The sequence below is a fragment of the Hoplias malabaricus genome, chromosome 3 (genome assembly GCF_029633855.1).
Source record: "Hoplias malabaricus isolate fHopMal1 chromosome 3, fHopMal1.hap1, whole genome shotgun sequence".
In the NCBI taxonomy this organism is placed as follows: Eukaryota; Metazoa; Chordata; class Actinopteri; order Characiformes; family Erythrinidae; genus Hoplias; species Hoplias malabaricus.
In genome coordinates, this window is record NC_089802.1 from 11,790,527 (window position 1) to 11,804,387 (window position 13,861).

Genomic DNA, 13,861 nt, shown 5'->3' on the forward strand with positions numbered 1-13,861 from the left:
ATAATATTTCCTGGTGGTGTGTGCAAATACATTACAGTGTTTTATGTATTTATTATAACTATTTTAACTTTACCAATAAATGGTAACATTGTTTGAATGAACTGTTACCGTTGCTATCTTGCTCCAGTAAATTTGCTAATGCTAACAATATTTGCATTACTAGTCAAATTCCTACTCATGTTAGTCACTAAATCCTGCCACAGAACACAATCTCTCACAGATACAAAGCCCAAGTTCTGCCAGAAAAAAAAAAGCATAAAAAGGCAAAGCACCTGCTGATGGTTGTTTAGACTGTTGTTGGTAGTCAGTCACACTGCAGTCCTTAGCCACTAGTATGGTTAGCATTAAACTCCTGTTAATACAGAGTTAAATCTTATTCATTCTAATAACACTCCATTAACAAAAAGGAAAATATTTTTAGGATTACAGACATTTTCTTTTGCTGCAAATAGGTGAACTCTAAGTTAGACCATATCTACATTCAACTAATATTGAGGAAAACATTAGTCAGAATTTTTTTACCAGCATTATATTTACTGTATTCAAAATACAATGCAAATTTCAGAGTTTTATGCCCTTCACAGAACATTTCGCTAGGTATTGAGTTCCATATTATGGAATCAAAAGGACAACAAGGTCCACACAGACTTGGGAAAAGGTTTGCCATATCATGAAGCAAAATACAAAAAACAGGAGGCAGTGGTTGTCACAGCACATACTGCAAGACCATTTTCACAGTATCCCACAAAGTTTGTAGGGGCTTCCAGCTGCCTCTTCACAGAATGGGTGATTTTTCTGGGGCAGGCTGAGGCCCCAGGCCTTCTTGCCTCAAACACCATTCACCGCCCATTCCAGGGCCTCTATCAATGATGTAAGCTCTAGGACTTGCACAACAGGGTCAGCTGTAATACAGGAATTGGGGGGAGTAGGATTGTGGGAGGGGGACCTGGAACAGTTTTCTGTACTTGGATAATAACTGGTGCTGTCAAAGACATCCGTTTTATGCATCAGGTTTCCAGTTCTATCCCCAAGTCATGTACCCATCAAAATACAATTAGTGAACATTCTCTAACACCTTAAACAATTTTCTGTTGTGTAATTTTGTTTGTAACGTACATCAGTGTTTATTTGTTGCGTCATGGGGCATTGGCTCTAACTCCCAGTTTGCACAGGGGGCTGGGAGAGACACTAAAAAGCAAGTCCTAGGACTTGGAAAGGATAAACATTTTCCCACTTTATACTGCTCCAGAAACAAGGCAGACTAGCACTAGGAAAAGGTCTTTTAAAACCATGTGACCTGCATCCAGTCATATCCTTCCTTCCAGTGTTCCTCAACAAGATATCAACATCACCCAGTCTTAACTCATGGAAATGTACAGGCACAGGAAAGGGGCTTGAGATGGATGAGAGTCCAAAATATGATAAAATGCCGATAACCAATCAGTTGTTTAGAAAACTGACTTTAGTGCTCTAAAACCTAAGGCCATTAACTAATTACATCAATCAAAACTTGACTTTACAGTTTAAAACTACCATAATATAGAATCTCTCCAAACAAAAGCCCAGAAAATAATACAATAATAATAATAATAATAATAATAATAAAAGCATGTTGGTTCTTAAGCTATGATTAGTAATAACCATTCATCTTGAATAACACTGATATTTGGGGGAAGAAATGCAGATAAAGACCAACCTATTAACAAGTCAATAAGAGTTATTAAGACAGCATCTGTTAACAGGTCTCAGATGCCTGGAGAGACAAATATACAAACAGCCCCTAATACAAACACTTACATAATCAGTAAATCACAGTATGTTTACTTGCAACCTGTAGCATATTTTGAGCCAACAGTAAATGTTATTCCCTCCAGAACTTTTCCTATTCCTGTTCTGTAGCAACAACACTACTACTGAAATGTGAATAAGTGTCTCTCTGATATGCTGGCTTCACATGTCTGTAGTATTTCATTTTAGAAACAGACAGGAACAATGGCAAATCCTGAGGCAGGATGAAGATGTAATCAGACCCAGTGGAGCACAGTACAACCCATGTACACAATCTCCGGTACACACCAAGTAACTGAGTTTCCACAACTCCAGTTACCAAATACTCCAAATACTAGTATAAAAGGAAGAGCACAAAAGATCTCTTTCTTGTTCTATGCTTCTCTCCACGCTGTGTAGTTCTCTTTTTATAATTGAGTGCCCTTCTTTCATATAGTGGTTTTTATTGTGTTTGTTTGCTAAATGCTTGTTAGCATCTTATAAATATGAGTCTAATATAAAAAAGAAAGTCACCAAATGACCCGTAGTTATTAGGCCTTAGTTGGCGATTTTCACTTTAAATGTGCGCATGCGCAATTCCATTGCGCGTAATGCTGAGTACCTAATTAGAAAATGCGTTTGAAAAGGCTTCTGCGTTAACTGCTGTTAACGAGCATTACCCTCGTCCATTAAAACACATGCAACTGAAGGAGTTTTATCCGTGTTTAAGCTTCGCTTTGTGTAAATGTCATCCAAAATGTGATGTGTCCATGTTAAAGTCTGAAAATAGCACAAGCAATAAGTTTGACCGTTGGACAAAGTTAGACTATGTTGAGGCTAGTGCAATAATTAGCAGGACTGATTTACCCTAAATATACACAGCCCAAACAGTGTACAATGTACAAGAACTTACTTCACAGATTCTCTCAGCGGTGCTGCATGAATGGAAGTTGATAAACCGTGCACTCCTTCACCAACTCATCCACCAGCCGCGAAGTTTGGATGGCAGCCTTCAAACACTCATGACTTTCTCTTTCTTTCCGCTGTTAACACAAGCTTACACTCAAAGCCGAACTCTAAACAAAGGGGAGCTCAGCGAGGAAGCCAGATACGTCCTCCTGAAAGGAATACAACACAACTGTAGTGTTTTCTAATTGTTGCATGTAACTAAACTCTGGACAACAGCAAAACCTTCGACCACCAGTCTGTCATTTACCTTCGCGTCTCAAACTTATAGACGTTATTTTTTTCCCACCCATTTTCCTTTAACTCCGCCCTCTCTCCTAGGATTTGCTAGTGGTTCATGTTCACCAACAGCCTTGCGTAATGAGCCAATCCCAGAGAAGGAGGGCGGGGTTTATTCGAAAAACGTGTGGATTAAAAAATAAATAGCTTGCCTTTAGCTGTAGCTTCCGGAGGTGTATCTACTCTTAAAGGACCAAAGCATCCGTGCTTAACTTGGCAATTAGGCACATAAAATACAACAGTTTTAGCATTATTTCTCCAACAGTTTTGAGCAACAACCACTTGCTCCTAACTATGACCTAAGTCTGCTTGGAATTTTCCTGATTAATTACAGTTATTAGTTATTGTTCCATATATGTTTTCCAATAGAATCTAATAACAGAAAATCAGGGTCCAATTTTTCAAAACTTTTCTTTGATATAGATACATACACCCCCACACAGTCACACAGTATCACTGTGACAACCATGTTAAATGCACAATTGCGAGCCAACTGTTTTAGACAACTGCTTAGCAACCACCTAAAATACCATAGCAACAACCTAACAGCTGCCTAGCTATATGCTAGCAAACAGATGAGATAGGAAAGCGACCACAAATCAGCACTTTAGCGGCTTTCTGCAGTAGCACATAATGTTTAACACCAGCAACCATATAAAATGTATTTCTCCAACTATCACAGAACAAAATAGACAACCTAGTCATCATCTTGCATCTGTCATTGCTTAAAAGAATGAGAATATTGCAATTTAATATGAGATTTATATAAAAATAGGAAAATTGTGGTTTGTTCCGAGTGCCTGCATAAGCTGTGAATTTAATTCACCATAGAAACAATAAAGGTTCACAAATGCTAATCAACTTGAGATATTTTTGTTTACAACCTCCTTTCACTGCTTTAGATAAGGGTATGGCCTCTGGTTTGCATACCAGTGATGTCCTTCCATACTTTCATATTGTGTCATATTGCAACAGACACTTTTATAGGAAGTTGTTCTCTCTCTCTCTCTCTCTCTCTCTCTCTCTCTCTCTCTCTCTCTCTCTCTCTCTGTGAGTTAAGTGTGTTAATGGCTGAAGTTTTTATCTTCTTTCATATTTATGCTGGACTTTGTTTGGGTGGTGCATGTGGTGGTGGATTATACAGACACTCACAAATAAGCACTGTAAAACCTACAAGTCTTCTAGATATTGATCAGTTCTCCATGACCAGCAGAAAGATTTACTACAATCATAATATTTAATGGCCTATATTGCTCACTCAGATATGGAATAAGTCTTTATTGTGGGCAATTAATAGAAAAGAAAAACACTCAGCTTTTATGTAAAAGGTATGCACTACTGTAAATGGGAATCTTAATAGCTGTCCTGTTTGATTAAAACTTTATGGAAAATGACCAGTAGTGGTCAGATAACCCGATAAATAGAGAGAGAGAGAGAGAGAGAGAGAGAGAGAGAGAGAGATTAACATATCACTTCTGCATCTTAAAGCATTGAGACAATGAACTGAGACAATGTGACAGACAAACAGAGAACCTTCTAACACAGAATGTGTGTTCTGAAAATGACTTATTTATGCTCCAGCTGTTCCCACATTAACAACTCTTACATTATTCATCCTGTAAAACAATATTCTTACTGTCAGCAACATTATAGTGGTTGCACCCAAATTCTTTACCACACAGATCAGAGGTTTGTAAACTCTGAGAGATAAAGACATCTTTCTGTGGGGAGGAATAAAGAAAGCAAAGATGGTGATACAAGACTGGCAGACAATGTGAACAGAAACAACATCCACTAGTCGGAGCTGAAACAGTGAGACTATGAGGCTAAAAAATAAAGCAAAACATGCTTGTTTGTGTGCGTCTTTAAAAATACAGGGTTAACCATTTTTATTCTCTGTCACGTATTACGCAGTGTGTATTCTAAGGCATGGGGCAAGCGTTTATTCTGCTGTCAGAAGCTATATTACAGTCTGTTACACATGGCGTGTAGTAGAAAACAATAATATAAAATAGTAATAAACAAAACGGTATCGTATTATATTGTATACAAAATGCACTTATATGTTCAGTAGAGGACAAAGTCTAGAAACAAGGAGGTCAATCTAATTTTATGACGGCAGTGCAGTTTTGAATAAACCTCTTTACAATCTCTTATTTTAAGGCTTATTTTTATTTTTGCATATCAGCTGATATTGTTCTGTAAGTTGTAGCTTGGTACCCAAACAAGAATATTCTCACATCTATGATTCATGCCAATAAATAACTTGAGGCCACTTTCATTTCTTCATTGCAATTACAATTGACAAACAATTATATCTCACCAGAAAAATTAGAGGCACACACAGAACACTGGTCAAAAGAGGTTTTCTCTAAAGCTGTAGCTAAAGAGTTGAATCTGCAGTGCCAGGCCTGGAGCTGCCCCCAGTGAATACAAAGATGAAATACAGCTGTTGGACACTGTAAATAAAGTTGTTCCTCCAAGCCTCATTTCATTGCAGAGGGAGAGGTTTGATTACCATTCCATTTGGCATTTCAATCCATGAGAAACCCATGTGTCTCCTGTTAAAGAACTCCTGCTCCTTGGATTTCTAGTTCTGGATTATGTTGTTCAAGTTTTCAAAACCAACCAAACAAAAAAATACTGTGCATAAAATGTAACAATCCCGCCAGTTGATATTTTACTCTACATGCTGTAAGAAAATCGGTTCTGATACGAATTTCCTCATGAGGCTAAATTTAAGGAGAAACACTGGACATTCTTGCATGGATTACATAACACAAGCTGCTCAGTTATGCGACATCTATGAACATGTCTTGAGTCGTCTCAAATTGAGCAAATGGATTATACACTGATCATAAAATCTGTATATGTTTGTTCAATACTATAACTTCAGAACTAATCCATACAGCCATTATTGCCATAAACAAGTAATGTGAGCACACTGCTATCTTTTCATGCCACTCCCTCAAGAAATCTCCACCCTCAATCCAATTTTATCAGTTCTCATGTTTCCCATCAGTCGTACACTTATTAGAAACTACTGAAATCATCATCATTATCATTATCATCATCATCTTCTTTGCCCCTTAATCCATTTCAGGGTCACGGTAACTACTGAAATACACACAAAATATTTGTTAAGTCCCCTAACTCCTGTCGGTCCAATCATCAATCCCTGTCCATCCACCCCACCCCAACCCCGTGGATCAACGATGCATTTCCCCACCCACATCCCAATTCAGTTCTTGGTTATGTCAATACAGTTTTGTATGTTATTTTGCTTGCTTTAGGCAATAATGGTGTTCGAGTATCATTTATATGTAAACTATACGTTTAAGTATTTGGTGTAGCAGAAACAAAGTAAACAAAGGAGCACATTTATGAAGGAAGGAATGAGCTTCAGGCAGAAATACAGCAAGATTCAATTCTGTTTTTCTGTTCCTAATAACCATGATTTCCTGAGGCTGTCTATTGTCCACTAAGGTGAGTTTAATATTGAGTGAAAGGATCAGTTCACTACCAGAGAGCAGTGACGGTGTATGTGACACTATAACACACACACACACTTACCCAGACAACACCTGCTCCATTTGTCTGAGGACAAGAGATCATTGTATCGTATCATACGCATACACACAAACAAACAAACAAACACACACACACACACAACAAACATGGATAAGCATTAGTTTCTTAGTTACTGTAAAAAATGTCGTGTGTAAACTGTATATTAAATACAGTAACCTGCTTTGTGTAAATATGTTCTAATGTACAGCATTTTGTGCTTGTGAGAAAAATCATCTACTTTGGGGAGCGAACAATAGAAACTGTTTTCAAACACAGATATTAATCTGTAATAAATGAAAATGTGTAGAATCTACAGCTTATTCCCAAAGCCAGCAGGTTGTGTCATGTCATTGCTGCCCAAAGAAACATGCATGATTAAAATGGCAACCAAACAGAAGGTGGCAAACACACCCCTACATTTTATGCAAGATAATGTAGCGCTATTATAGTCCACATTTACGTTCTAATGCTTTTCAACTGGTCCATCTACTGGGAAAATTCATGTGTAGACCATGACCAATAAGTTTAAATTATTTAAAAATGTAAAAATATGGAGGCAGGGAAAGGTTGTAGCTGTAGGTCGAGTAGGTTCAATTTTTAAATATTTAAATATTTAAATTCGAATTCTACACATTTTTAAATATTTTTTGTATTAAGTCAAATAAAGCTGACTGTGATGTAGGGCAAAAAAAATGTGGAAGGAGATTAATTTATTGTTCAGTACATTTACACTGTGTTGTGTGTTACTGGAGTAGAAGAAGTAGAAAAGGCTGGTGAGCCAACTTAATACAGCTGATAAGAGTATTTGAATATTTTCAACTTAGCTGGTAAACCATCACATCAATGTTTTCCACAGGTTTTCAGCATTTCATTTTCCATTACGTTGACTATCGAGCTTAACCTGAAAATTTCATATTTTCCATTGTTTATTAAACTCACCAAAAACAACACTCTTTGTTCTCACAATCTTTATTAGTGCAGAACCCTCTTTTTAAAGAGTACACACACTATTACTAAGTCTGATTATATTCACAGGTCAGAGGCCACATCACAGAAAGTTTCCACAAAGATAATATCTATCACAGACCAGCCGTGTGATATTTCAGTCTCTCAGAGGAGAAAGTGGATCAACAGAACAAAAGCACAAAGACGGGAAATTACATAAAAACAGAACACTCAACAGTTTGGAATTTTCACATAAAAATGTTAATTATAAGTTCAGTGTTAATTACGCAGTCAGCTTCAGAGGGCGAGTTACCACATTTTCAACTGAGACACTAACAACTTCAACAGAGCAGTTAAACCCACATTTCGACAGACTGGTCATTATTGGTCAGTTCTGAGAAAGAATTCAGGAGCTTGTTTGTCTGTTTTAGAAGGTGCTATTCATATTATGCATTCAGAATAAGTTTTGAAAAACTTAGACCTTCATTATGCCATGTATCTGTTATTCATGATAAACTATGTAAATCAAAACCAAAGTAAAACCACATACCTTCATATGTCATCAAACACTGGTCATTGTGGAATTATGAACATTAGGTTTAAGGGATCATTTCTGTTTCCTTAAAAATATTAGATTTTTTAAAATTATTTTTACAAATGGAGAACATTAAGATAATGGAGCACATGAACATTAACTAAACTGCCTTCTTTGAAATGAAAGAAGCACCATCCTTCTGGATTGGGCTTTGTGATCTGAACCTAACAGTTCTTAAATTAGTTCAGGTTTAGGTTTATGTAACATAAATATAACATTTTAGTGTGGGAGGTTTCATGGATAAATTGGATCAGCCTGGTGGCCAATCTTCATTAACTGCACATTGCACCAGTAAGAGCAGAGTGTGAAGGTTCAGCAGAGGGTAAGAGCACAGTTTTGCTCAAAATATTGCAATGCACACAATATTATGGGTGACATACCAGAGTTCAAAAGAGGACAAATTGTTGGTGCATGTCTTGCTGGCGCATCTGTGACCAAGACAGCAAGTCTTTGTGATGTATCAAGAGCCACGGTATCCAGGGTAATGTCAGCACACCACCAAGAAGGACGAAACACATCCAACAGGATTAACTGTGGACGCAAGAGGAAGCTGTCTGAAAGGTGCTGACCCGGATTGTATCCAAAATAAATAAAACCACGGCTGCCCAAATCACGGCAGAATTAAATGTGCACCTCAACTCTCTTGTTTCCACCAGAACTGTCCGTCGGGAGCTCCACAGGGTCAATATACACGGCCAGGCTGCTATAGCCACACCTTTGGTCACTCATGCCAATGCCAAACGTCGGTTTCAATGGTGCAAGGAGCACAAATCTTGTTTGAACATGTATTGTTCTCTGATGAGTCCACCTTTACTGTTTTCCCCACAGGGAGAGTTACGGTGTGGAGAAGCCCCAAAGAAGCGTACCACCCAGACTGTTGCATGCCCAGAGTGAAGCATGGGGGTGGATCAGTGATGGTTTGGGCTGCCATATCATGGCATTCCCTTGGCCCAATACTTGTGCTAGATGGGTGTGTCACTGCCAAGGACTACCGAACCATTCTGGAAGACCATGTGCATCCAATGGAACAAACATTGTATCCTGAAGGCGGTGTATCAGGACGACAATGCACCAATACACACAGCAAGACTGCTGAAAGATTGGTTTGATGAACATGAAAGTGAAGTTAAACATCTCCCATGGCCTGCACAGTCACCAGATCTAAATATTACTGAGACCTTTTGGGGTGTTTTGGAGGAGCGAGTCAGGAAACGTTTTCCTCCACCAGCATCACGTAGTGACCTGGCCACTATCCTGCAAGAAGAATGGCTTAAAATCCCTCTGACCACTGTGCAGGACTTGTATATGTCATTCCCAAGACGAATTGACGCTGTATTGGCCACAAAAGGAGGCCCTACACCATACTAATATATTATTGTGGTCTAAAACCAGGTGTTTCAGTTTCATTGTCCAACCCCTGTATATATATATATATATATATATATATATATATTACTAAATACTGCCACCGTCTGTGAGGAGTTGGTGTGTTCTCCCTGTGTCCGCGTGGATTTCCTCCGGGTGCTCCGGTTTCCTCTCACAGTCCAAAAACACACGTTGGTAGGTGGATTGATGACTCAAAAGTGTCCGTAGGTGTGAGTGTGTGAGTGAATATGTGTCTGTGTTGCCCTGTGAAGGACTGGCGCCCCCTCCAGGGTGTATTCCTGTCTTGCGCCCAATGATTCCAGGTAGGCTCTGGACCCACTGCGACCCTGAACTAGATAAGCGGTTATAGGTAATGAATGAATGAATGAATGAATAAATACTGCCACCGCGACCCTGGAATGGACAAGGGGAAAAAATAATGATGATGATGATAAATACTGGCATTGTACTGAAAACTGTTACTGATGTGGAGCAGTCCCTAAATGTGAGTATACAGAGATTTGATTCAGAGGACTTCTGTAGTACTCTTGTCTCATACTTCAAATGTTAACAATTACAAAAGATATGTTCTGTGCTCAAATGATACAGAGAATAAAGAACAGAAATAGAGCGATGTTTGGACATATGGAAAATATAAAAATGTGAAACTTACTGTATATTTCAGAACCTGTTTTCTTTCACAGATGAAAGCTGTGTAACCTCAACGCATTGTGATTTTACTAAAAAATATTTTGCCATATGCAGTGTGTTCAGCATCTGACGATAATGCCTTAATGAACAGAGACGTCTGACTTGAGCAGAAGAAGCATGTCAGTGTGACATCAGTGAGTTTACGGCCAGTTATTGCATTGGAATTAAAAGCAGCTGGAGACTGTGTAATGATGAATATTACATCATGTGTGATAACACAAAGCAAATAAAGAAGCCTGTGGCCCATGGTCTGTGGAGCACTGGAATTGTGTGTTCTGGACTAAAGGAGAACCATTCAATATTATTAACATGAGCTGTAATAGTGTTTATGAGCCAACGCATTTAATCAAACATTAGCATTTAGTTTCAAACTTTGTGTGGATGAATGTAACTTTGCCTTCCCATAAGAGTAGAGGCTAATACTGCTGCAAAAGGAGGTCAAAGGTAATATCCTTCAATCAGAATTAACATAAATTTGCATGAATAGGGTTGTGAGCTCTTGATTTGGAAAAAGGCATTATAGAAATACTCATTTTCAATGAAGTAGTGCATTAGCTGCAGGTAGAAATCTCTGTGCTATTTAAAGCAACTGCAAAAACTTTCAAAGATACAAAAGTTGCAGCTGCATAATTACCAAGGTTCCTTAAGGAGTAGAGACACAGGGCAAAGGGAAATACTGAATAGAGAACAAAGATGACAAACGAATGAATTATTTAATAGCTCTGTGTTTTGCGCAACTTATAGCGACACCCCCTCAAAGACAGACAGAAAACTCTACACAGGCCTCTCATCTGCATTGCTATCTTTTATTTCTGCTGTGAAGGGAGAGAAGGAGGGATACAGCACTGGGGGAAAGAAAGGAGAGATTTAAACAAAGGAATGAGGGACCTCAGAGGGAGGGAGAGAGGGAGGGGGACATCTGTACCCTGACAAGCACAGTATGAAGAAATGGGATAGGGCTGATTGTGTTAGAACAGTAACCAGAGAGAAAAATAATGTGCGTGAAAAATAGAGACAGACATGCTGGTGAGCATGAATAAGCATGAAAGAGAGAGTTTGTGTTTTATTGTGTTCACTCTAAACTATCCATTTTTTATTCTCAGCTGCAGGGTTTACTCAGTGATTTCTCTCCAAGCCTTACTGTCCCTTACAGAAATCCTGTTAAATAGCTACTCCATTAGTAAACACTTTACTTAGGAGAAGGTTCTATAAAGTGTTACAAGATTCATCCCACTCACACGTCTTTTTCAACTTTGGACACCTTGGAGCGTTCTAGTAAAGCTTCAGTGGTGAAGACCACGAGACGTCTAATTGTAAATGAATAAAACGGTCAAAAATAGAACAAAAGAAGACAGAATTGCTTGGATCACTAATGCATCTGCTTAATGAAAGTTGACTGCGTGAGTCGACCTTCCACTTGGTTCAGTGAGCAGAATGAGTGTGAAATGAGAGAGAGAGAGAGAGAGAGACACACACACACAGAGAAAGAGAGAGAGACACACACACACAGAGAAAGAGAGAGAGACAGAGACACAGAGAAAGAGAGAGAGAGAGAGAGAGAGAGAGAGAAAGAGAGAGAGAGTTAATAAAGACATATGAATCAGACTTCATTAGGAAATGAGTCATTATTAGAAACAGTAATGATACAATGGAATTGCTGAATGATAAAAACAAAACCTCAAAATTCTCAATCAATGCACAAAAAAACAAAGAAAAAGAAAGAAAATTATTTGTGTTTTAAAATGACTAATAGAAAAGAAAATGGGGAGAGAAAAATAAAGAGAAGTTCAATAAGGGTTGGATTCAATGGCCAGAAAAATGGAGGGAAGTGGAGGAAAGGGCAAGAGAGAGAGAGAGAGAGAGAGAGAGAGAGAGAGAGAAAGAGAGAGCAGTCAAAAACAAGAGCTCTTTAGTGGACAAGTACGTGACAGTCCTAGTGAAATGTAACATTGTACTGTTATGTAATGCACACAAGTTCCTGCACTGTTGTGTGTGCACATGTGAGAAACTTATTTCCTTCAGTGTGTAATGAATCTCTCATGATCTTTCAACTTACTGCCCACTGAAGCCCGGTGCTGAGAAGGTCAAGGCCCAGTTAAACAGCAGAGAAATCGGTCAGGACAAACTGTCAAATGACTGTATCCAGCAGTGGGTTATATCTCTTTTGTGGACATTGGGAAGAGACATGGACCAGAATCCAGAACTTGATACATTTAAAAGACTGAGTAATACTGAATGACCAGGTTGTCTTATAGAGAAACAGAACAACATGACTTTGCTTCCTATGTTCCTGTGTCAGCAATTCATTAGAAAACATTGTGGAATTCCCCTGGAATGTTAGCTGACCCTGTCTCATTTGCCTCGTAATTATGCTTGCAGCGTGGCCATTATCCTGAATTTCTAGCTATAGTAACTGTGTTATTTCTGTGTACCACATCATTTCTTGTTTATTGTGTGTCCTTGTGTCCTGTTTCCTGTGTCTGTTGCTTCCCTTTGTGCTGACAGGCACAGTTATTACTACTGATACACAAAAGACATGACTCCTTTAGTTAACGTTAGCATTGGCCCTTCATTTAACACTGCAGCAAAACAACCTACACTAGGGTGACCAGATCTCAGATGGTGAAAAAGAGGACAGCTCTCGCCCCTCGCTGCCTTTGTATATTTAGCTGAACCTATGTGTGCTTTTAGGTCCTTTACACCTTTACTTGCTACACATGGGAATTTCTTATTTAATTCATCCGAGAACATACATTTACGTTTCGGCATAGCTGCTCGAGATGAGGGTGGGTACATGAGCTTTGCCTGAGGTAAACAAGGACTACTGACGTGCAGACTGACCAATTAAATGTTTACAGAGAAAGTTATCGAGCAATAACGGTAGCTCTACAGTCAGAACATTTTAGGCTACTTCACCACGCCCCCTTCTCACTCAAGCGAACCAATCGGAGTAGGGGAGGGCGGGACTAGTTTGTGAATGAAACGCTTCTTGAAGTTCTATGTAAGCTCTAGAAAAACAAAATGCCGGACGTTTGTGAAATTCCGCCCGGATATTTTTTTAAGTCTAAAAAAGAGGACATATCTTGGTAAAAGAGGACATCTGGTCACACTAATCTACAAAAAATACAGAAGCTAGTGTGTGTTAGTATGTGTTGTGCTGGTATGAGTGGATGGCATATAGTGTTTGTCCACAACCAGGTTACAGGTGTGCATGCTCCATCTCTGGATGTAGATGTGGAGATGTCCATAGTGATGGGGAATAATAAGTAGAGGTAGTTCAAGCAACTGTTCTAACTTGGCTGCTCCTTGAAGAAAATGTGTGTGTGTGTCTCTCTCTCTCTCTCCCAAGGGGAGATAATGAATAATATTACTGAAGTGATGAGTGGGTTAAGATGACTCATTGTTTTTGTCAGTGAGTCACAATGTCCACGACCCTCTCACTTCTGCATGTATTATTAAGTCCAGTCCATTCACATAGAGGCCTCAGCCTTCATGTGGCCTCCAGTTACTTCCAGTTAATAATTTATCAGCATCTCTCTCTCCCTCTTTCTCTAATATCACCATGAGAGAAATAAGACACACCCACCGAGAGAGAGAGAAGAAGAAGAAGAAGAATTCACAGTACACTGTTGGTTGGACATTTCTGGTTCATGGACTTTTCTC

At 38.8% G+C, this 13,861-nt stretch overlaps 1 protein-coding gene across 2 annotated transcripts in view; it reads right to left on the reverse strand.

Annotated features, from left to right (window-relative positions):
• Nucleotides 1–2,957, reverse strand: part of svila (supervillin a) — a 72,068-nt gene extending 69,111 nt beyond the window's left edge. For both annotated transcript variants that reach the window (XM_066663267.1, XM_066663266.1), the window contains exon 1: nt 2,681–2,957. The gene's annotated coding sequence lies outside the window, so the exon portion shown is untranslated. The remainder of the gene's footprint in view (nt 1–2,680) is intronic.
• Nucleotides 2,958–13,861: the final 10,904 nt, after the last annotated feature.